The sequence below is a fragment of the Ovis canadensis genome, chromosome 3, assembly GCF_042477335.2.
Source record: "Ovis canadensis isolate MfBH-ARS-UI-01 breed Bighorn chromosome 3, ARS-UI_OviCan_v2, whole genome shotgun sequence".
NCBI classification, from domain to species: domain Eukaryota; kingdom Metazoa; phylum Chordata; class Mammalia; order Artiodactyla; family Bovidae; genus Ovis; species Ovis canadensis.
This window is the reverse complement of record NC_091247.1, coordinates 19824807-19849675: the sequence shown is the minus strand read 5'-3', so window position 1 is coordinate 19849675 and position 24869 is coordinate 19824807. Positions and strand designations below refer to the sequence as shown.

Genomic DNA, 24869 nt, shown 5'->3' with positions numbered 1-24869 from the left:
GCAGAGACTGGAACATTTCACCCCTGAACAGGCCACTTTGGCATATTGATTACTTTGAATGAAAGGCACTTAAGACACATCAGAGCAAGAAGGACACTGATCTTGCTCTTTTTCCTGAAAGCAGGAGATAAAACTCCCATATGAAAGTGTCCTCGTTGACCCAGGGGGAAGAAAGACTTTCTTATCACTAGAGATGGGCAGGGTGGGGGGTTGGCGGGGGGGAGCCGGGGACTAAGATCTGTTCCAACATCCTTGTTAAACTAACCCTTATCTTCCAAGGTTACGTCTTCAGCACTTATTACCCCTCAATATAAGCCCCTTTGTCTTGTCCATTTGTCACAGATTCATTGTGTGCTTGTCTGAAAGATGGAAAAGCTTCCTGCTCTGGTTTTTAAAAATCGTATGCTTTTCTCCTGTTAATTTGTTCTGTGTCAGTTTAATTCTTAGGCCTAGCTTGAGACCCAAATAGGATTGAGGAGAGTTTTCCCCCCTTACAATTCCACTTTAAGTTTATGACCAGGAGCCCAAGTTGAGCCCACTATGTGATGCCACTTCACACTCACCAAGAGAACTATAATTTAAAAAAGGAAAACAAGTGCTAATGAGGATATGAGATGAGTTGGGGCCCTCATACACGGTTGGTGGCAATAAAAAATGGCTCAGCCACTTTGGAAAACAGTTTGGTAGTTTCTTAAATGTTAAACACAGTTACCAGATGACCCAGCAACCTCACTCCCAGGTATACAGTGAAGAAATTCAAACTACATGCACACAAAAACTTGGACACAAATGTGAACTACAGCATTAGTCATAATACCCCAAACAATTCAAATGTCTATCGACTGATGAACAGGTAAATAAACTGTGGCATATCCACACAATGGAATATTATTTGGCAATGACAGTGAGCAGGGGTGGGGAGTTCCCTAGTGGACTAGGGGTTAGGATTCTGGGCTTTCATTTTCCTGGTGGACTAGGGGTTAGGATTCTGGGCTTTCATTGTTGTGGCCAGGGTTCAGTCCGAGGTCGGGGAACTGATAGCCAGGCAAAAAACAAACAAACAGAAAGGAGTGGGGGGCTGACTCTTGCTTCAATATGGATGAACCTTGATAACACTGAAGCCAGTCACTGAAGACCATAAATCGTCATGATTCGCTTTAGGTGAAATATCCAAAATAGGCCAGTTCATTGAGGCAGAAAGCAGATGAGTAGTTGTCTAGGGTTTGGGGGAAAGCAAGGGGGTGGGGGAGAAGGCAATGGCACCCCACTCCAGTACTCTTGCCTGGAAAATCCCATGGATGGAGGAGCCTGGTAGGCTGTGGTCCATGGGGTCGCTGAGAGTCGGACACGACTGAGCAACTTCACTTTTACTTTTCACTTTCATGCACTGGAGAAGGAAATGGCAACCCACTCCAGTGTTCTTGCCTGGAGAATCCCAGGGACGGGGGAGCCTGATGGGCTGCCGTCTATGGGGTCGCACAGAGTCGGACATGACTGAAGCGACTTAGCAGCAGCAGCAGCAGCAGCAGCAAGGGGGTGGGGAAGAGTTAGAGGAAAATGGAAAGCGGCTGCTAAGAGTTTCTCTGAGAAGGTGAGATTGAGTGTGGCGATGATTGCACAACTGTGTAAAAACAGAATTGTAATTTAACGTGTGAATTGTATGGTATGTGAAATATTTCTCAATAAAGCTGTTAAAATATAGAAAGCAACCACAAATACCATTTACCAAAAAAATAACCGAAAACAAACAAGGCCACCCAAGCGTGACCCACCGGTGAAACCTTTCTAAATCCTTGTTTGGATCCCCACCCGTTCCTCTTTCAGGGTTTTCAGAGCCATGGCCCGAGAGCCTGCTGTCCATGGCCCGAGAGCCTGCTGTCCGTCTGTCTGTCCTCATCGCTGGAGTGGATCAGCAGGCTTCACTCTTGTCCTCATCTCCACCTTCACAAGGACGGCTGCCAGTAAAGGTCTGTGTAATGAGTGAATTCTCGTAATCACATAATACATCCTGTGACACAGCAAACATATCATCAGATAGCTAATAGTTTGATCAATAAATATTCATAGCCATGAACCTTGGCTTCATCAGCATCTGATAAACATTGCTGAACCTGAGGTTCTGAGAAGCATGCTTTGCTTAATAATCTCAGAGGTCAAGTATGTCAGATTTCTGGAGTGCTTCAACTCTGCTTTGATCTCAGCACTGTGCAGCCAACATTTTGCTGGGTTGCTGGAGCAAGTTGCTGGGTTCGTGGCTGGAGTGGGAAAGCCCCAGCCCAGGTGCCCCCATCCCCTCTCCTGCCTTCAGTCTGCAGCCAGCTCTGGAGATGACCTAGTGCATCCAGACCCTATATCTGAGTCACCAAGACTAGCACTGTGAGCTCTTCTTCCCTAACTGACCCTGGAGACCTGTGCCTGGCCAGCAGGCCAGAGCACAGGTGACAGTGACGGAGGAAGTGGCCGGTCCTGTCCTCCTTGTCCTGGCATTCCACTGAGAGCCTGCAGCCGGTCCCTTGGCTGGGCTTGTGGGGAGGACAGTGTAGGCGGTTCCCTGGCTCTACAAAGGAGGCTCCTGCCTGGCACTTTTTAAAAGGAGGTTGTCAAGGTCCCTTTGACCATCTTCTCTCTCCATAGGTTTCTCTGGTGACAGTGACACCAGGATGGTTTCCGTTTGGAAAATGAGCACCGCACTCCTAGGGAGTTTTGAATAAGAATGTCACAGAGGAATGAGGGTCCCCAACACGCAACCGCCGTGAGAAGCAGCATGAATTTTCCGCGAGTCTCTGTGTTTCGGAAACCTGCTGAAGAGTCAACCAGGTTGATGAAGTGACACACAAAGCAGGACTTCCCAGATGTTAGTGAGACTGGGTGCTGAAATCCCTTGGGAGATTGCCATGGGTCTGGGTTGGTGGATGACCCTGAGCCACATGCCTGAGTTTGGGAGGCCCTTGGGGACCCTCATATCTTCGGCCAGCCCGTCTCATCCCACCTTGGGCACTTGCTGCTTCTCTGTGCCTTGCTCTCCTCACTCCCGACCTGCCCAGGGTGCTCCAGGTCCTCCCCCTGATCCCAGAGCCTGCAGGCAACTTGGCGACATCTTCCAGGACAACCTGCCTCCTTCGTGCTGATCCGCCACCTCGAGGACATCTGGGGTTGGCGAGGGTAACCGGTGTGGCCAGACCAGAGGCCTCTGTGTCTGCGGAGAAGCCGCTGCGGCCAAGGCTCCAGCAGGGCAACGCCCTTTCCCCCTCCCAGGAAGGGACGGGGAAAGCAGAGACCTGCATGGTCCTTGGAGACGGTGGACTAGGTCAAGGAAAGACTCCTGTCTGCCTGGTTGCCTGTGAAGGCAAAGCAAATCGACGGTGAGTATTTCCTAAATGAATGAATGAAGATGAATGAGTGAAATGCCATCACTAGCCCCTCCCCCCGCTCCTCTGCGAGGACCCAAGCATCTGACTTTGGTATGGCGGTTCTCTCCAGCTCGAGCGGGGTGGCTTGAGTGTCCCCATGGACAATGTCCATCCCCGGCCTCCAAAGCTCCTCCACTCCAAGGACCTTCCATCTGTCTTTTCAGCTGCCCACTCCTGTGGCCGCACCCTGCGCCTTGTCATCACCTGAAACTGCCCCACCTCGGAAAGCTTAAATACCAGTATCCCGCTCTCATACCCAGCCCCCACTGCACTGCCCTCAGCGCGCCCACACACACACAGACACACACGCACACACCTCTGCCTTCCTCTGCTTGGCCACCTCCTCCCAGCGCGGCTTCTTTTCAGGCCAGGCAAACGGTCTGAACTGCTTTCTCATCAGCGCCTCTGATGCTCTCACGACCTACTCTTCCCGTGAATCCACCTCACCTTATTTCAGCAAAACCCTTGGTGCTCAGTCTCCCCCTGCTCCCCAGGCAGCCCAGCCGTGCCCGAGAGGTGCCCCCGTGCTGCCTGGCTCCACATGTGGCCTCCGTCCGGTTGTCCCTTCCCTCCGTCACTCACCCTTCTGTGCTTTCAACAGATATGCAGAGCCATGACCGCAAGCCAGGACCGTTCAAGGTGCCAGGGACTGAGTGGTGAAAGCTAGTTCCGGTCCTGCTCTCATAGACCTCCCCGCTGGTGGGGGACACAGTAAATTGACCCAAGACCATTGTGGTGACTCAGCCAGGTCTGCCTCACTGCTCGGCTGCAGTCTCTCCTGGAGCCTTTGCAGCCTTCATTCTGAAGATGACCTCACCCCCCACTCCCCAGGAAAGTGATACCCTCAGATGTCAGTGTTGCTTCTAATTCTGCCGGTCTATGGATTTACCACCTTATGTAGTCCTTCACCCTGTTGCTGCCTTGTTCTTGTTTAGAGGATATGACAGGTCCCCCTCTTCGAGGCTGGCACCCCCTCCCTGGCTCATCACCAAAGCCTCCCCCATCTCCTCTGTCAGCTACTTCCTAGCTGTCTTTCATCATCCAGCACACCGTCACTCTACGATTCTCCCCTTCAGCGTGCAAACTCAGCCTTCTTTCTTTCTGTATTATTGTCTTAATTGTTGGCTGTGCCTTGCAGCTTGTAGGATCTTAGTTCCCTGACTGGGGATTGAACCCGGGTCACCACGGTGGAAGTGTTGAGTCTTAACCTCTGAACCACCAGGGAATTCCCTTAATCATCATCTTTCTTTAAACCTCTTTCCTTGGTCCCTGAGCCCTACTCCACTGCCCCCTGGGTCTCTCTCCTTCATTCTAAATGTCCAGCACTGTGTTCACATCCCGACTGCCAGGCACACCCGCATTCCCCTGCCTGTGGAGGACCTACTGTGTGTACAAGCCTGTGCTCATGGCTAGGGGAACCACAGGGGACACAAGACCCCGGCCCCAGGCAGCTTCCATTCTAGTGTGGAAGGCAGGTCAGATGCAAGTAAACAGGTAAATAAGCATAAGAAATTAACATTTTTTAAGTTCTTACAAAGAAGATCAAAAGTGGGAATGAGACTGAGAGTAGCTGGGAAAACCCATTTCAAATAGGGTTCTCCCTGGAGAAGTGACAGGGCCTTGAGAGCTTAGAGTGGCCCAGATTCATGAGGGATGGAGACAGGAAGAGCTGCACCTGGTGGGAGGAATCTCCAGCTGAGCGTGTGTAGGTGGGTGCTGTTCCCTTCTCAGGCCGCCCCCATCTGGTTCTGTCCTCACCACTTCCTCAAAAACAATCCTCCCATTTTTCAGCCCAGGGAACAGGTGTGGTCGTGTTTATCAGTGCTCCCCTATCTAGTTTGTTGTTCAGTCGCCAACTCATATCCGATTCTTTGTGATCCCATGGACTACAGCATGCCAGGTTCCCCTATCCTTCACCACCTCCCAAAGTTTGCTCAAATTCATGTCCATTGAGTCAGTGGTGCCATCCAACCGTCTCACCCTCTGTCACCCCATTCTCCTCCTGCCTTCAATTTTTCCCAACATCAGGATCTTTTCCGGTGAGTCAGCTCTTTGCATCAGGTGGCCAAAGCATTGGAGCTTCAGCTTTAGCCTCAGTCCTCCCAATGAATATTCAGGGTTGATTTCCTTTGGGATTGACTGGTTTGATCTCCTTGCTGTCCAAGGGGCTCTCAAGAGTCTCCTTTGCACTACAACTCATTTAACACTCTCCTCTGGAATCATCCCTTGTTGGGACTTGCATGACTCCATCGTCTTATGTGGTCACTCAGGCTCCTTCCTGCGCGTCTTTTCTCTGACCTCCCTTTATTTTTGTTGTCTCCATTCATTATCCACTGCTCTCTTGAGCTACACTGGAGGTTCATGGCTTTTGAGGACTCACAGAACCCTTTGATTCTCTGTTGATCTCTCCTCCCAGGAAAAATATGTGTATATTACATGTACATAGGATTCTTTTCATATGATATCATCAAGGGGTTTGTGGGCCCACCTAGACTCTTGGATTTCAGATTAAGAAGCCTTATCTATACATTTTCCCAGAGATATTTCATCCACTTCCACAGGAACTACTTGTTCTTCATAACTTTAAAAAATTCAAGTGTAGTGGAGAGGAAGGGATGAGTAGATAGAATACAGAGGATTTTTAAAATAGTGAAACTACTTTGTATTATATAATATTTTTGTAACATCTAATGGGAAAACTGAAATTTAAATTTGAGCCAACCCAATGCTATTACAATGATGAATACATGTCATTACACATTTTTGTCCAAACCCACAGAATACCAAAAATGAAACCTAATATAAACTACAAACTTTGGGTGGTAATGAAAATCAGATGACAATATAAATTGGGATATTTTTCTGGACTCTCTCTTCTTTTCCATGATATATTTGTTGATTCTTCTTTCAGAAGCACACCATCTTGATTACGGTGACTTTACTGTAGGCCTTTAAATAGTCTCTAACTTTGTGGTTTTTTAAAAGTGTTTTGAAAATAATTTTTGTACTGCTACACATTTTAGAATCAGCTTAATTTCTACCAAAAAATAAAAAAAAAGCCTGCTGATGTTTTGCTTTGAATCTATAGATTAGTGTGGTGAGAATGAACATCTTCTCATTTATTTATTTATCCCCCCAACCTTCCACCCCTCCCCCACCACCAGGACCTGTTCTTGTGTTTTCTACCATCATGCCTTACCCTGAAACTGGGAGGAACATTTAACCTTGCCCTCTCCCTTAGCCCTAACGACAATCATGAAAGTCTGCTGATTTTTCTCTTTGTCCCTAGTGGTACCATGTGCAGGCCTTCCTCATTACTCACTCAGATAATTGCAATCACTGCTTAATAGCTGGACCCAGCAAATATAACTCACGTATCAGCCTGAGAGGCTGCTTTTGCAAATCTGATCCCACCCATCTAGCTTGACATCCATTAGCTCAGGGTGAATTTCCAGTTGCCTTAACATGCAATATACCAGTTCACTATCTGGCTCTTTTGTACCTTCTTGGCTGCATTTCCCAATATCCACTGCCCCTTCCTTTTCCCGAAAGCCTCCCCACCCCCTGAATGAGTTGGAGCCCCTTGTTGATGCACCCATCATGCCCAGTATGTGGGACTGGGCACATAAGGCAGGGTCTCTTGCTCCAAAATTGTTAAGAATTTCAAGATGTAACAGCAGAGTTTTAAACCAGGTGTGGGTGAAGCTCTTGTGAGCACAGGGCTCTTCATGACCGTACTGGGCCTTTGCCTATCTCATGCTTGTCACTGTCTCTGTTTCTATGGAGCAGGAAGCCCTGGAGCTCTGAAGAGCCTGGGCAGGTCATCTGTGAAGTGAGTTGCTTTTTTCCAAAACCAGTGGCTTTTGTTCCTTTGTTATAACCTGATCACTTTGAATGCTCTTAGAACAGAGAACCATTATAGTCTAGCTGCTTAATTCTGACAACTGAGTCAAGAAATAATTACGTTCGATGAGGCCTGCTGTGAACAGGGTATTTGGAGATGAAATGAATCCGCTTGTGGTTTCCTCGTCAGCCAGTGATCCCACTGCAGAGGTGGGGATGGTGATAAACCTTCAAGCACAGAAGTCACCAGTTTTGGGGTAGTATAATCAGCCTGTGCTCATTCTCAGTAAACATCTGTTCTTATTCAAAGGATTCTACACAAAAACTCAGGTTTTCCAGGTGGCTCAGCGGTAATGAATCTGCCTGCCAATGTAGGAGGTGGGTTCGATCCCTGGGTTGGGAAAATCCCCTGGAGAAGGAAATAGCAACAGACTCCAATATTCTTGCCTGAAAAATCCCATGGACAGAGGAGCCTGGCTGGCTACAGTCCATGGGATCACAAAACAGACAGACATGACTTAGTGAGTAAACAACAACAAATACATTAAGCTTTCCAAAAAAGCTCCTTTAAATAGACTGGAAATGCATGCCCATGTGTATTTGGTGTTATTTACACAAAGTGTAAGTGTGTGACTTAAGGGGGAAATGTGCCCCGAGGTAGCATCCCACAGTCTGGGGCAAGGTATGGGGTGCTTGCTGTGATCTGGTTTGTTCTCAGGCCCTAGTGAGAATCTTCATGGTCAAGTATAAGAAGGCTTCTAGTCTGACTTCTACTTCCCCTGTCTTAGTTTCTCCTGCTCTGGACTCCTTTTCAGCATGGACTGTGCTCTATGCAGTCTTTTTCTCTAATATGCATGAGGTCTGGAAATAGGTCCACTAAATGGCTAATGAATGGAACATAAAGGGAGGAAAAAAAGAGGGAAAGAATCAGAGGGGAGATTTCAGGGTTGGATTGTATTATCTTATGGAAATAAGATAACTTATATTACCCCCTACCACCACCACCTAGATCAGACAATAAAACGAAACACAGCCTTACTTAAAGTTCAACTTAAGTTTGTCCATAATGTAGATAATAAGTCATTCCAGTTTAAGATAGCTAAATGCCCATATATGTAATACTAATGAAAACAAAAAAATTTAAAAACTAGCAGAAACAATAACAAATTTATGTCAATAACATTTGTGAAAGTTGTTTTCTTTTTTTTATTTTTTTGAAAGTTGTTTTCTTAAGAACATGTATGTAACTTTGACTTTTTAAATTTAGTTGTTCATTTATTTATTCAACAGACATGAAGTGTTTATTATGTGTCTACCTAGGGAACAGATTTCCATGATCAAACATTCTATAATTCACCATCATCCATTTGTGGATTTAACATAATTAAAAAGGAAATCTTTTTAACAGCAAAAATATTAAGTCTATTCCTCTCTCTTTCTTGCCCAAGCTATATAAAATGGACAAAAAGCATAACACAAGGCCATGTGAAAATGCAGGGCAGCACCAATGTGCAAACTGCGTGTGCATTCCAGAAAACTTGAACATTATCTCATAATATTGACTCTGGAATCTGTGTGCCAAGTCAGCCCACAGAGAAAGACTTACATGGTAGTATCTTATTTTCATATAATAATGTCATCTGCAAAGCATTTTCATAGGTGTAATGTCACTTCAAATATGCCTTCTAGAACCCAGCAACCTGAAGCAGACATTGACAAATACCTGAGCACATAGTAGTAACTCAATAGCTACATTTTTTTTTGGCTGCACTGGGTCTTCACTGCTGTGCATGGGTTTTCTCTAGTTGTGGTGAGTGGGGGCTACTCTCCTGTTGAGGAACTCAGGCTCTAGAGCATGCCGGTTTCAGTAGCTGTGGCACGCGGGCTTTAGTTGCCCCGCACCATGTGGAATCTGCCCAGACCAGGCATCAAACTCTTGTGCCTTGCACTGGCAGGTGGATTCTTAACCACTGGACCACCAGGAACGTCCCTCAATAGATATTTGCTGAATGAGTATATGAGTGAATATGGTTACAGGACACATAATCAAGAGCAAAGTATTAAAAGAATACAAAAATTTTATAGGGAAGTCCTAAAGGCATTTCAAGCCAATAGCTGAATACAAGTGTACTTAATTTAGTTTCTCAAATCCTTGCTGTATCTCAGGAGGGATTCTCTTCTTCTCTGGGTGGGAAAGACAACCTGTCCATGCTGATTATGATGACAATGATGGTGATGGTGACGACTATACAGGCTGCACATGGTTAGGCAGGATTCCCAGATGACCCAATGTCCTTCACCTTTGCATAATTCCCTCCTCTGTAAATATGATATTATGTTACATCACATGGCAAAAAGATTTTGCAGATGTAATTAAGGTTACTAATCAATTGATCTTAAGATAGGGCTCACCCACTCACACGAGTCCTTCTCTGTTGGATGCAGAGGGGAAGTCTGAGACCTACTCTGGCTGGCTTGAAAGACTACAAGTGTCTATTTTGCAAGTTGCCCGTGGCGGGAAGTGGGGGAGCGGTCACAGGGGAAGAACCTGTGATCAGCTTCTGGGAGCTAGGAGTGGCCCCTGGCTGACAGCCAGCAAGGAAATAATAAGGGATCTCAGTTCTACAACTGCAGAACATTGAATTCTGCCAAAAGCAAGAATGATCTGGGAAGCCGCTTTCTCCCCAGAGCCTCCAGACCAGCCAGACTGGATGACACCATGGTTTCTGCCAGAGAAGCAGCCATGCCATACTAGTCTTCTGGCAAACACAGCTGTGGGTCAATATTGATACTGTTTTAAGCCACTACCTCCCCTGGAGAAGGGAATGGCTGCCCACTCCAGCGTTCTGGCCTGGAGAATTCCATGGACAAAGGAGCCTGGCAGGCTACAGTCTGCTGCTGCTGCTGCTAAGTTGCCTCAGTTGTGTCTGACTCTGTGCAACCCCAGAGACGGCTGCCCACCAGGCTCCCTCGTCCCTGGGATTCTCCAGGTAAGAACAATGGAGTGGGTTGCCATTTCCTTCTCCAATTCATGAAAGTGAAACGTAAAAGTGAAGTCACTCAGTCGTGTCTGACTCCTAGCGACCCCATGGACTGCAGCCTACCAGGCTCCTTCGTCCATGGGATTTTCCAGTCTATGGAGTCGCAAAAAGTCGGACATGACTGAGCAACTTTCACTTCACTTTAAGCCACTACGTTTGTGGTAATTTCCTATTAGCAACAGAAAACCAATCCAGTTGTTGATGATATTTTTAAGGTGTGTAAATTCCTGTGCAGGAATTTACGGGAAGCCTGAGCGATGATTTAGAGAAACAGGGAAATAGGTGGGCTTGGGCAAGGTGTGGCCAGCCACCAGGAACTTCAGTATTCTGAAACGGGGTCTGTCAGGCGGGAGGAAGACCATGCCATCAGCAAGAGCCTGAAAGACAGAGCATTATCTTTGGGAATCACTGAGAATAACATCTTTCTCTTTCATTCAACAAATTTATATTTGTCCTGTTCTCAGTGTTGCATGTAATTACATACATGTATAGCAGTCAGATGGATAAGGTCCCTGTTCTCAAGGGGCTTCCATGCTAGCGAGCACGGAGGAACCAGAGGATAAAAAAACTTTCATCAGTGTCTGAGAGCAAAGTCATTCCAGGTAATAAATGCAAGAAAGACAACAAAACACATGAATGTGATGGAGGCAGCCAGGTGGGGGTGGGACTGCTGTGGGTCAAAGAAGGCATCTGGGGGTGGGGAGGGACATTTCAAATGAGATCCAGATGGTGCAAAGTGGCAAAATGCTAAGGTCAGAACATTCTAGACAGAGAGAACAGCAAGTGCAAGAACCCTGAGGTCAGAAAAGCAAGCAAGTAATGTGGCCAAGCCACTGGGGAGAAAGAGGTAGGCTGAAGACAGGCGGTGGAGGATCTCATCGGCATCAGGGAGGAGCTGGGATTTAAATGTGAGTGCACTGGGTTCTAAGAAGGAGAAGGGAATCATCTGATGTGGTGTTTCTAAAAGGTTGTTCTCAGGGCTAAGAGTCCAGGTAGGCGTGAGAGCAGGGAGGCCAGGGGTGAGAGGCATCAAGAGTTCTGGTTCTTGGGCCTTCCTGGTAGTCCAGTGGTAAAGAATCCACCTGGCAATGTGGGAGACACGGGTTCAATCCCCGATCGGGGAAGATCCTGCACACCTCAGAGCAACTAAGCTCGTGCAGCAACTACTAAAGCCCTTGCACCCTAGAGCCTGTGCTCCACAAGAGGAGTCATTGAAAAAGAGCGTGCACACCGCAACTAGAGAGTCACCCCTGCTCAACGCAACGAGAGAAAAGCTCACTCAGCAGCAAAGAGCCAGCCCAGCCACAAGTCAATAAATCAATAAAAACAAAAATTTTAAAAAGTGTTCTGGTCCTGGTGGATAGTTGGGAAATCTATACACAGGCCTCCTGTAATGCTCATGGAGAGAAAACGAGTAAGCAGGCTCCAGAAGAAACGGTGAAGCTCTATGGACCTAGCAGGAGGACTCTCAATATCAGCTGATTCTTAAAAGACAAGCAGGCAAGCAAACAAAAAAACTTTTATTCTTAAGTAATTTTAGGTGAATTTAACTCATACAACCATTTTATCTACTACTGTGGGCAGGAATCCCTTAGAAGAAATGGAGTAGCCATCAGAGAGTCCGAAATGCAGTACTTGGATTCAGTCTCAAAAACAAACAATGATCTCTGTTCGTTTCCAAGGCAAACCATTCAATATCACGGTAATCCAAGTCTATGCCCTGACCAGTAATGCTGAAGAAGCTGAAGTTGAATGGTTCTATGCAGACCTATAAGACCTTTTAGAACTAACACCCCAAAAATATGTCATAGGGGACTGGAATGCAAAAGTAGGAAGTCAAGAAACACCTGGAGTAACAGACAAATTTGACCTTGGAGTACAGAATGAAGCAGGGCAAAGGCTAATAGAGTTCTGTCAAGAGAACACACTGGTCATAGCAAATACCCTCTTTCAACAACACAAGAGAAGACTCTACACATGGACATCACCAGATGGCCAACACCAAAATTAGACTGATTATATTCTTTGCAGCCAAAGATGGAGAAGCTTTATACAGTCGGCAAAAACAAGACCGGGAGCTGACGGTGGCTCAGATCATGAACTCCTTATTGCCACATTCAGACTGAAATTGAAGAAAGTGGGAAAACCACTAGACCATTCAGGTATGACCTAAATCAAATCCCTTATGACTATACAGTGGAAGTGAGAAATAGATTTAAGGGGCTAGATCTGATAGATAGAGTGCCTGATGAACTACGGACAGAGGTTCATGACATTTTATAGGAGACAGGGATCAAGACCATCCCCATGGAAAATAAATGCAAAAAAGCAAAATGGCTGTCTGAGGAGGCTGTACAAATAGCTGTGAGAAGAAGAGAAGCGAAAAGCAAAGGAGAAAAGGAAAGATGTATCCATTTGAGTGCAGAGTTCCAAAGAACAGCAAGGAGAGATAAGAAAGCCTTCCTCAGCTATCAATGCAAAGAGATAGAGGAAAACAATAGAATGGGAAAGACTAGAGATCTCTTCAGGAAAATTAGAGATACCAAGGGAACATTTCATGCAAAGATAGGATCAGTAAAGGACAGAAATGGTAGGGACCTAACATAAGCAGAAGATATTAAGAAGTAGCAAGAATACACAGAACTATACAAAAAAGATCTTCACAATTCAGATAATCATGATGGTGTGATCACTCACCTAGAGCCAGACATCCTGGAATGTGAAGTCAAGTGGGTCTTAGGAAGCATCACTATGAACAAAGCTAGTGGAGGTGATGGAATTACAGTTGAGCTATTTCAAATCTTGAAAGATGATGCAGTGAAAGTGCTGCACTCCATATGCCAGCAAATTTGGAAAACTCAGCAGTGGCCACAGGACTGGAAAACGTCAGTTTTCATTCCAATCCCAAAGAAAGGCAATGCAAAAGAATGCTCAAGCTACTGCACAGTTGCACTCATCTCAGATGCTAGTAAAGCTCAAAATTCTTCAAGCCAGGCTTCAGCAATACATGAACTGTGACCTTCCAGATGTTCAAGTTGGTTTTAGAAAAGGCAGAGGAACCAGAGATCAAATTGCCAACATCTGCTGGATCATGGAAAAAGCAAGAGAGTTCCAGGAAAACATCTATTTCTGCTTTATTGACTATGCCAAAGCCTTTGACTGTGTGGATCACAATAAACTGTGGAAACTTCTGAAAGAGATGGGAATACCAGACCACTAGACCTGTCTCTTGAGAAACCTATATGCAGGTCAGGAAGCAACAGTTAGAACTGGACAGGGAACAACAGACTGGTTCCAAATAGGAAAAGGAGTACGTCAAGGCTGTATATTGTCACCCTGCTTATTTAACTTATATGCAAAGTACATCATGAGAAATGCTGGACTGGATGAAGCACAAGCTGGAATCAAGATTGCCGGGAGAAATATCAATAACCTCAGATATGCAGATGACATCACTCTTATGTCAGAAGTGAAGAAGAACTAAAGAGCCTCTTGCTGAAAGTGAAAGAGAAGAGTGAAAAAGTTGGCTTAAAGCTCAACATTCAGAAAACCGAAGATCATGGCATCTGGTCTCATCACTTCGTGGCAAATAGATGGGGACACAGTGGCAACAGTGTCAGACTTTATTTTGGGGGGCTCCAAAATCACTGCACATGGTGACTGCCGCCATGAAATTAAAAGACGCTTACTCCTTGGAAGGAAAGTTATGACCAACCTAGACAATATATTAAAAAGCAGAGACATTACTTTGCCAACAAATGTCCATCTAGTCAAGGATATGGTTTTTCCAGCAGTCATGTATGTATGTGAGAGTTGGACTGTGAAGAAGGCTGAGCGCCGAAGAATTGATGCTTTAGAACTGTGGTGTTGGAGAAGACTTTTGAGAGTCCCCTGGACTGCAAGGAGGTTCAACCAGTCCATCCTAAAGGAGATCAGTACTGACTGTTCACTGGAAGGACTGATGTTGAAGCTGAAACTCCAATACTTTGGCCACCTGATGTGAAGAGCTGACTCATTTGAAAAGACACTGATTGCTGGGAGCCAGCACGGGAGATCCCACCCATGACAAGGTCATGCGGATAGGCCTGATGGGCAAGGTGAGTCAGGCCTCAGGGGTTCCCCCTGGATTTTCCTGAACATCTACCCTCAAAAACCAGAGTCTGCCTGCAGTAAACTGTGTTATGCTTTCCACCTACTCTTCTGACATTAACAGGGGGCTGTCCCCCCACCACCTTTTTCTGGAAAAAGTTAATTTAGAGCTTTTAGATAATAAATCTCCTGGGCATAATAAGAGAGTTTCAATCCAAAAACCCCTCAGATGGCTTTCTAGCCTGCCTGGCGGACTCTTACAGCTGCGCATGTGATTGTTTGCGGCCTCCCTACCGCTAGAGGCACAGGAAGCTTAAAACATCCTGGGAATGTAGGGGCTTCCGAGGAGTCAAAATTATTAGAATAGAACTGATTAAAGGTTTCCTTTGTTGAGCCAATACTTGCTGCCAAATTTTCATACTTTTATTTGTAGATATAGTTGGTATATAGAAAAAACATGTAGTAGACCTGGTATTAGCAACATTAGATCTTTGAGTTAAGTACTTTCTTTGTTATAACCCACTGCACCTTTGTTCTACAGGAATGTAACGTGATGCAGGGTAAAGAAAAAACATTCTAGGGAAAAAGTTTTCTGGTTGATAGACATTTATCTAGGAAGAGAGCCATAAAAATTAACAGGCCTCTTGGCCAGAAGATAATGTAAACCACCTGAGACCTTTTGTATACAGGAAGGTATGCAAAAAGAAAGCCTGGTCTCAATGAGGGTCAGGACTGCTGTTATATGCAGGACCCCTGCATAACTCTGCATATTCCATTATTTATGTACAACTTGGGGTATATAAGCTGATTTTGAAAATAAAGTTGTGAGTCTTGCACCGATGCTGGGCTCCCCCATGTCGTTCTTTTCTCCCCTTTTCCGGGTGAATTCCCATCTGGAGCACGGAGGCTCACCAAGTCTACTTACTTGCCCTGGCTTCTAAGACCCACGAGAGGGAGCCCAAGGCGGGGCACCCTCCGCTATTCAAGTGGGGGCCTGTGGCCTGACGTAGATGGTGCAAACCTCTTGTCTCGAGGTTTTATTAGTTTTCCACGAAAACCAATTTATTCGGCCTCTTTTCTCCACTAATTTTCCTACTACACTATTCTTTCCTAATCTCTTTATATTTCTAATTAAATAGTCCTTTTCCACACTCTGACTCCATCCCCGCTTCGAATTCCCTGGATCCACCGGGGCTGGACCCTGGCAACTGATGGTGGGAAAGATTGAGGGCAGGAGAAGGGGACAGAGGATGAGATGGTTGGATGGCATCCCCGACTTGATGGACATGAGTTTGAGTAAACTCTGGGAATTGGTGATGGACAGGGATGCCTGGCGTGCTGTGGTCCATGGGGGTCGCAGAGTCGGACATGACTGTGCGACTGAACTGAAGACATTAACGTTGGTGCAGTTTTTATTAAGTAAACTACATAGTTCATTCACACTTTACCAGTTTTTTCACTAATGTCATCTTTCTGTTCCAGGATCTAATCCAGGGCACCGTCATGTTGCATTTAGGACTTAATTCTTTCTAGTGTTTTATTTAAGGATGCACAAATGTAAACCCAGGTATAAGTTTATTAGGCTTTTCGCTCTTGTATTACTGTATACCAAAACAAACTCATAAGTTATTTTCATGCAAAATTGAAAAAAAAATTAAAACCAATATAACTCAAATTAATTTACTACGATGATTGATATATTTTTTTAAACGACAATCAATTGCTGCTTTGCTAAATGAATATGCATTCTGAGGGCTTTCACATTCTCTATCCCCACCCTATTTACTTCCTTCCACCTCTGTTACCGATTTGATCAACTGCAAAACCTTATTTTACACAGCAGGCCATGACATCATTGGGTTTTCAGTAGGCTCACACTTGCCCCTACTGTATTTTTTCACACTATCACCTCTCCTTCCAACCACTGAACTGAGACAATAAAAGCAGTGGCACGTGGAACCAGTGAACTGTAAACTGAAACACAAGCTTGGTGATGGTATGAGCAGTAGTACTTTTCAGAAGATGCCAATCAGAGAATCAGATATGCTTATGGCAACTGTTTAAAAGGTTATTGTTGAAATAGGAAAACAAAAAACAAAAAAAAAACTACACCCGAGATGCTACTTTACAAATACATCTGTAAATTCTAGGTTAAGAAACAGTGCAGTGAGTTTACATATAATGTATGATGAGAATCTAGGTTATTTAAAGCCTCCTGGAGATGAAGGAGATTGAGTGGGAGTTGCTGAGGTACATGGGGAGGGTGGTTGGGGGGATGGAAGTAATCAGAAGAGCAGGTGCAAAGACTTGAAGGAGGCGTGAGAGAAGGTCTCACATTTTTCTACTTTTTATTGGAGTTTAGCTGCTTTGCAGTGTTAATTTCTACTGTACGACAAAGCAAATCGGCTATCAGTTCAGTTCAGTTCAGTCGCTCAGTCATGTCCGACTCTTTGCGACCCCATGGACTGCAGCACACCAGGCCTCCCTGTCCATCACCAACTCCCGGAGTTTACTCAAACTCATCCCCATTGAGTCAGTGATGCCATTGAATCAGCTATATGTATACTATATTCCCCCCTTTTTGCATTTCCTTCCCTTTTAGGTCACCAGAGAGCAATGAGTAAAGTTCCTTGTGCTATACAGTAGGCTCTAGTTCGTTGTCTATTTTATCCATCATATCAATAGTGAATGTGTGTCAATCCCATTTGGGGGTCTCATATTTTTCAAAGCTGTATGTATTTCAGCTCGGAGAGTCTAGGGAGTGAGGGCGCGGATGAGAGAGGTGCTGGGAGGGGCCAACACCAGGTGCGGTGGCTGGGAAAGTCAGAAGGGGGCAGCCAGGTTGTTCAGATGTGTTCTTCTAGGTTTGCGGAGAACTAAAAAGTTTTGAGCTGGAGTGTTAACGTGATTGGGTTTGCCTATTAGAGACATGGCTTTGTCTCCTGTGAGAGTCAGATTTGAGGCACAAAGATCAGAACAAATGGATTTTGTTGGGCCAGGTGGGAGAGGATGAGATTTGATCTCATCTCACAGTGAGAACACAGAAGAATGAATTCTCCATCTGAAAGGGAGAATCAAAAGGATTTGGAGATGAATGGGCTGTGGAAGTAAGGAATTGGGAGAGGGATCTTGAAGGCTGCTTGAAGGTTTCTGGAATGGCAACTAATAACACAGCATTTAAGGTTATTTAGAGTCTACAACTTTTTTTTTTTCTTAAACTGTTTTTAATGTTTTGGTTCCCCAGCATTAATAATAACTAGTGCATAGTGCTTACTATGTCAGGAACTGTTCTAAGCGCCCCATATACATTTTATTGAATCTAAAAGCTTGTTAACTATAAGATGCACCATTATCCCATGTACTATTAGAAGAACAATTACTGCCAATTAAATATGCTTGACACACAAGACACATCCTGATTTCAAAGTAATAGATATCCTGGACTCAATGATTTATGGCATGCAATTATTTTATCTTTACGTCAAGCCCTCTGAGGCAGATTCTGTAATTATCCTCATTGTTCAAATGAGGAAACAGAGGCAGAGAGATTACAAAACTTGTTCTCTCCAGTCTCTATCCAGGTAGCCAGTGGTAGGGCCAGAGTTTGGATCCAGGCAGTGTGGCTTTAAAGTCTGTGCTCTTAGCTTCAAGGATAGGTACTGAATTCAAGTTCACTGCATTCAAGTTCATCCCAGTCTAATGACTGAATATTTGTGCTAGAGATGAAACTAGAAACACCCGAGAAGCAGCACCTGCTTTGTAGTTCCACCCTATAAAACACTGCATTGAACCCTCAGGCCAGTGACTGCAGGGAGGGTGCCATCCTGGCACCGAGGACTGAGAACACCTTGTTCTATCTGGCAGAAAACACTGCATTCCTTCCAGTGTGTTTCCTGACTCTAAGCTATGACATTTCTTGTTGGAGAGACAAGGTGTATAACTGGGCATGTTTGAAACAACCATCATCTGTCAGAGAGCTGTGCTGTTTTCAATATTCCAAAGGCCAAAATGTAGGTAACAAATAACTAGGACTTTGGGTCAGGATGAGGAGTGATTAATTAATACAATTTTAAATCAAGAAATCTTTACGAGAGTGTGCTATGTGCCAGGCCCAGGAAACCCAGAGATGAACTAAGCCCCAGACTTGTCATCACGTCTAGATGGAAGGGTGGTCAGACAAGTACGTTACAACCCACAGAGGTAATTGTCATGGACTGAGTTCAAATCTTTCAAAGTAATCCAAGGATGAGGAAGTGGTGAGGGTGTAGCTGAAACATGATGGTTCATGTGTGAATTGCTGAAACTGGGTTTTACACATATGAGTTCAATACGCTATTATACTTCTAAATACATAAAACAAAATCCCTATGATAAATGAAGTAGAAAGAAAACAGGGTGAAGAACACGTTTAAAAGGAACTCTACACCACATGGAAAAAACCTAAGGGTTCACCAACAGATAAATTCTGTGTGTGTGTATGTCCATCAACACGTACAGTGGAATACTATTCAGTCATAAAAAGAATGAAACCTTGCCATTTGCAGCAACAAGGAAGAACTTGGGGGGCACTATGCTAAGTAAAATAAGTCAGTCAGAGAAAGATAAATATGTATGATATTGCCTATATATGTATTATGTTGATTCTAAAAACTACAGCAAACTAGCTGTAACAAAAGAAGCAGAGAGAGAGAACAAACTAGTAGTTATCAGTTATGGGGGACAATAAAGGGGTGGGGGAGTGGGAGGTACAAACCACTGGGTGTAAGACAGGCACAAGGATGCATTTATAACATGGGGAATATAACCAATATTTTGTACTAACTGTAAACTACAAATAATTATAAAAGTCAATATTTCCTAGTAACCTTTAAAAATTGTTTAGAAATTGATTTTTTAATTTTTAAAAAGGAGCCCATCCCAAGTTTAATTAAAGAAAGGAAATTTTATGGGCTTTATTTTTTTAAAAAATGACATTTTAATTAGCCTTGAGAAATTGTAACTTAAAGGCATCTAGCATAGCATGGCATCCACATTCATTATTTATTATTTGTAGGATTTTGTGTATTTTGGTAATAAAAATCTACTAAAAAACGCATTTATTCAGTACAGTGAAAGCATAGGAAGATGAGAAAAATATTCTACTCCAAGAATTCCTAAGTCCTCAGGTCTAGGCAACAATAAAGGTAGGTCTCTAAGTAACTGGATGATCATCAGAGAAACCACTTCATTCCTGATCACTTTTCTTAGGACATATTTTTTTTTTATCCTTTATGTGGAATTGCCAGGAAGGAAAAAAATCTTTCTCTACCCTTATAGGTTCCTTTGGCTGGTTTAAGAATTAAATTGACATCAGATAGACTAATATGAGAAAAATCAAGTAAAAGTGTACTAACATGAAACCACTAGACCATTCAGGTATGATCTAAATCAAATCCCTTATGATTATACAGTGGACATAAGAAATAGATTTAAGGGACCAGATCTTGATAGATAGAGTGCCTGATGAACTACGGACGGAGGCAATCCACTCCAGTACTATTGCCTGGAAAATCCCATGGACAGAGGAGCCTGGTAGGCTACAGTCCATGGGGTTGCAAAGAGTCGGAAACGACTAAGCGATTTCACGTTCACATTCATGACACTGTACAGGAGACAGGGATCAAGACCATCCCCATGGAAAAGAAATGCAAAAAAGCAAAATGGCTGTCTGAGGAGGCCTTACAAATAGCTGTGAAAAGAAAAGCGAAAAGCAAAGGAGAAAAGGAAGGATATAAGCATCTGAATGTAGAGTTCCAAAGAATAGCAAGAAGAGATAAGAAAGCCTTCCTCAGCTATCAATGCAAAGAAATAGAGGGAAACAACAGAATGGGAAAGACTAGAGATCTCTTGAAGAAAATCAGAGATACTAAGCGACCATTTCGGTTTTTCCAGTAGTCATGTATGGATGTGAGAGTTGGACTGTGAAGAAGGCTCAGCACGGAAGAATTGATGCGTTTGAACTGTGGTGTTGGAGAAGACTCTTGAGAGTCCCTTGGACTGCATGAAGATCCAACCAGTCCATTCTGAAGGAGATCAACCCTGGGATTTCTTTGGAAGGAATGATGCTAAAGCTGAAACTCCCGTACGTTGGCCACCTCATGAGAAGAGTTGACTCATTGGAAAAAACTCTGATGCTGGGAGGGATTGGGGGTAGGAGGAGAAGGGGATGACAGAGGATGAGATGGCTGGATGGCATCACTGACTTGATGGACGTGAGTCTGAGTGAACTCTGGGAGTTGGTGATGGACAGGGAGGCCTGGCTTGCTGTGATTCATGGGGTCGCAAGGAGGCGGACACGACTGAGCGACTGAACTGAACTGAACTGAAGGGAACATTTCATGCAAAGATAGGCTCGATAAAGGACAGAAATGGTATGGACCTAACAGAAGCAGAAGATATTAAGAAGAGGTGGCAAGAATACACAAAAGAACTGTACAAAATAGATCTTCACAACCAAGATAATCATCATGGTGTGATCACTCACCTAGAGCCAGACATCCTGGAATGTGAAGTCAAGTGGGCTTTAGAAAGCATCACTACGAACAAAGCTAGTGGAGGTGATGGAATTGTAGTTGAGCTATTTCAAATCTTGAAAGATGATGCTGTGAAAGTGCTGCACTCAATACGCCAGCAAATTTGGAAAACTCAGCAGTGGCCACAGGACTGGAAAAGGTCAGTTTTCATTCCAATCCCAAAGAAAGACAATGCCAAAGAATGCTCAAACTCCACACAATTGCACTCATCTCACACGCTAGTAAAGTAATGTTCAAAATTCTCCAAGCCAGGTTTCAGCAATACGTGAACCATGAACTTCTAGATGTTCAAGCTGGTTTTAGAAAAGGCAGAGGAACCAGAGATCAAACTGCCAACATCCGCTGGATCATGGAAAAAGCAAGAGAGTTCCAGAAAAACATCTATTTCTGCTTCACTGACTATGCCAAAGCCTTTGACTATGTGGATCACAATAAACTGTGGAAAATTCTTCACGAGGTGGGAATACCAGATCACCTGACCTGCCCCTTGAGAAACCTATATGCAGGTCAGGAAGCAACAGTTGGAATTGGACATGAAACAGACTGGTTTCAAATAGGAAAAGGAGTACGTCAAGGCTGTATACTGTCAGCCTGCTTATTTAACTTATATGCAGAGTACATCATGAGAAACACTGGGCTGGAAGAAACACAAGCTGGAATCAAGATTGCCGGGAGAAATCTCAATCACCTCAGATATGCAGATGACACCACCCTTATGGCAGAAAGTGAAGAGGAAGTAAAAAGCCTCTTGATGAAAGTGAAAGAGGAGAGTGAAAAACTTGGCTTAAAACTCAACATTCAGAAAATGAAGATCATGGCATCTGGTCCCATCACTTCATGGCAAACAGATGAGTAAACAGTGGAAACAGTGTCAGACTTTATTTTTTGGGCACCAAAATCACTGCAGATGGTGACTGCAGCCATGAAATTAAAAAACACTTACTCCTTGGAAAGAAAGTTTTGACCAACCTAGATAGCATATTCAAAAGCAGAGACATTACTTTGCCAACAAAGGTCTGTCTAATCAAAGTTATGGTTTTTCCAGTGGTCATGTATGGATGTGAGAGTTGGACTGTGAAGAAGGCTGAGTGCCGAAGAATTGATGCTTTTGGTGTTGGAGAAGACTGTTGAGAATCCCTTGGACTGCAAGGAGGTCCCACCAGTCCATTCTGAAGGAGATCAGCCCTGGGATTTCTTTGGAAGGAATGATACTAAAGCTGAAACTCCAGTACTTTGGCCACCTCATGCGAAGAGTTGACTCATTGGAAAAGACTCTGATGCTGGGAGGGGTTGGGGACAGGAGGGGAAGGGGACGACAGAGGATGAGATGGCTGGATGGCATCACTGACTCGATGGATATGGGTTTGAGCGAACTCCGGGAGTTAGTGATGGACAGGGAGGCCTCGCGTGCTGCGATTCATGTGGTCGCAAGGAGTCAGACACGACTGAGCAACTGAACTGAACTGAACTAAACATAAATACATGGGAGAAACTCGGGGAAACTACTCAGTTATTCAACGCACCAAAACGGTCAAAACCCTCACCTTAAATGCCATCATTGCTGCTGCTGCTTAGCTGCTAAGTCCTGTCCAATTCTTTGGGACTCCATGGACTGTAACACACCAGGCTCCTCTGTCCATGGAATTTTCCAGGCAAGAATACTGCTTGTTGTTGTTCAGTCACTAAGTTGTGTCTGACTCTCTGTGACCCCACAGACTGCAACACACCAGATTTCCCTGTCCTTCACTATCTCCCAGAGTTTGCTCAAACTCATGTCCACTGAGTCAGTGATGCCATCCAACCACTCCATTTCCCGTTACCTCCTTCTCCTCCTGCAAGAATAGTATAAGAAGGCAAAAAGAACACTGGAGTGGGTTGCCATTTCCTACTCCAGAGTTATCTTCCTGACCTAGGGACTGAACCTAAGTCTCCTGCATTGGCAGGTGGATTCTTTACCATTGAGCCACCTGGGAAGTCCAAATACCATCTTTCAGTTCAGTTCAGTCACTCAGTCGTGTCCGACTCTTTGCAACCCCATGAATCACAACATGCCAGGCCTCCTTGTCCATCACCAACTCCCGGAGTTCACTCAGACTCGTGTCCATCAAGTCAATGATGCCATCTAGCCATCTCATCCTCGGTCGTCCCCTTTTTCTCCCGCCCCTAATCCCTCCCAGCATCAAAGTCTTTTCTAATGAGTCAACTCTTCGCATGAGGTGGCCAAAGTACTGGAGTTTCAGCTTTAGCGTCATTCCTTCCAAAGAAATCCCAGGGCTGATCTCCTTCAGAATGGACTGGTTGGATCTCCTTGCAGTCCAAGGGACTCTCAAGAGTCTTCTCCAACACCACAGTTCAAACGCATCAATTCTTCAGTGCTGAGCCTTCTTCACAGTCCAACTCTCACATCCATACATGACTACTGGAAAAACCATAGCCTTGACTAGACAGACCTTAGTCGGCAAAGTAATGTCTCTGCTTTTGAATATGCTGTCTAGGTTGGTCATAACTTTTCTTCCATGGAGTAAGCGTCTTTTAATTTCATGGCTGCAATCACCATCTGCAGTGATTTTGGAGCCCCAAAAAACAAAGTCTGACACTGTTTCCACTGTTTCTCCATCTATTTTTTATGGAGTGATGGGACCGGATGCTATGATTTTTTCTGAATGTTGAGCTTTAAGCCAACTTTTTCACTCGCCTCTTTTGCTAAAGACAAAAAATTGTTTTGGGCTCTGCTTTGAGACTTCAAAGGCAAGGAAGGCAACTGACATGGAGATTAAAAAGCAAATGTTTGGTAAACAAATAAATGCTTGCTGGGTACCTCAGAGACAATGGGACAGGTGGAAGAATTTTAACAGACTTTGCTAGGTTCTTCCCTGTCCACCACACCTAGTTCATGCTATAGTTATCTCTGGTGACAGCTCCCTTCCTAGAACAGGTCCTCTGGCTACATTCTGCTAGACAGAGAACGGGAAGGTCAAGTCTCTTCCCATGTCTTTTGGACTGTGATTGTTTTCAGATGGAACTAATGCACATCCCAAAGAGACAGGTCGGGGTGGTGAGTTTTGCTCTTCTGGATGAATGCCAAATCCAAATGATGGGACTTTCCTGGTCCCTGCGGTGGATAGGAATCCGTCTGCCAATGCAGAATTCCATCCGGGTCTGGGAAGATCCCACATGCTGCCGAGCAGCTAAGCCCACCCGTTGGCCGCATCCACTGAGCCTGCAAGCCCAGACTTCACAAGAGAAGACACCGCAGTGACATCAAGCAGCGCAGTGAAGCCCAAGCATCACGAAAGAGCGCCACCCCGACCCAACCTCCGCAAGTAGAGAAATCACACGCAGCAAAGAAGACCGATTGCAACCAATTGATAAATACTTCCGAAAAAAATCCAGATGGGAAAAAATCTTCATTTAATCATTTAATTTTCATCTTTGGCCACTCCATGCAACACGCGGGACCTTAGTTCCCAGAGCAGGGATTGAACCCGTACCACCTGCAGAGGAAGCCCAGGATCGTCGGGGCAGTCGCCCCCAGTTTTTCTTTTTAAAATACATCTCCAAAAGCATTTATTTCTATGGGAAGGTTGCAGAAACACTGGTGAGAACAGAATTTTACTGCCACCCCGCATTTGCTCACAGGTCTCCTTCTCTACTTGGCTTCATTGACTGGGAGCCCCCCGCCCCATTCCCGAAGGCTTCCTCAGCCCGGCCAGCCACGCCCTCCGGGGTACCTCAACGCTTCGGCCCGGGAAGCGACCCTAAGAGCTTCCTGCGTCTCTGCCATGAGGAGGGAGAGCGGTTTCGGCCCTCCCCATCTTCACATGTCTCACAGGGGGCTGCCATCTCTCCGAAAGCCTCACCAGATCCTCTCCCCTAATTCCGTCACTTCCGGAGTCGGCCATTTTTTTCTCCCC

At 44.8% G+C, this 24869-nt stretch overlaps 1 long non-coding RNA gene across 1 annotated transcript; it reads right to left on the bottom strand.

The window, feature by feature from the left end:
• Positions 1-667: 667 nt before the first annotated feature.
• On the bottom strand, positions 668-24845 carry LOC138436669 (uncharacterized). Its single transcript, XR_011255520.1, has 2 exons — positions 24687-24845; positions 668-3338 (listed from the first exon to the last, which is right to left on the bottom strand). It is a non-coding gene; the product is annotated as an uncharacterized lncRNA (long non-coding RNA).
• Positions 24846-24869: the final 24 nt, after the last annotated feature.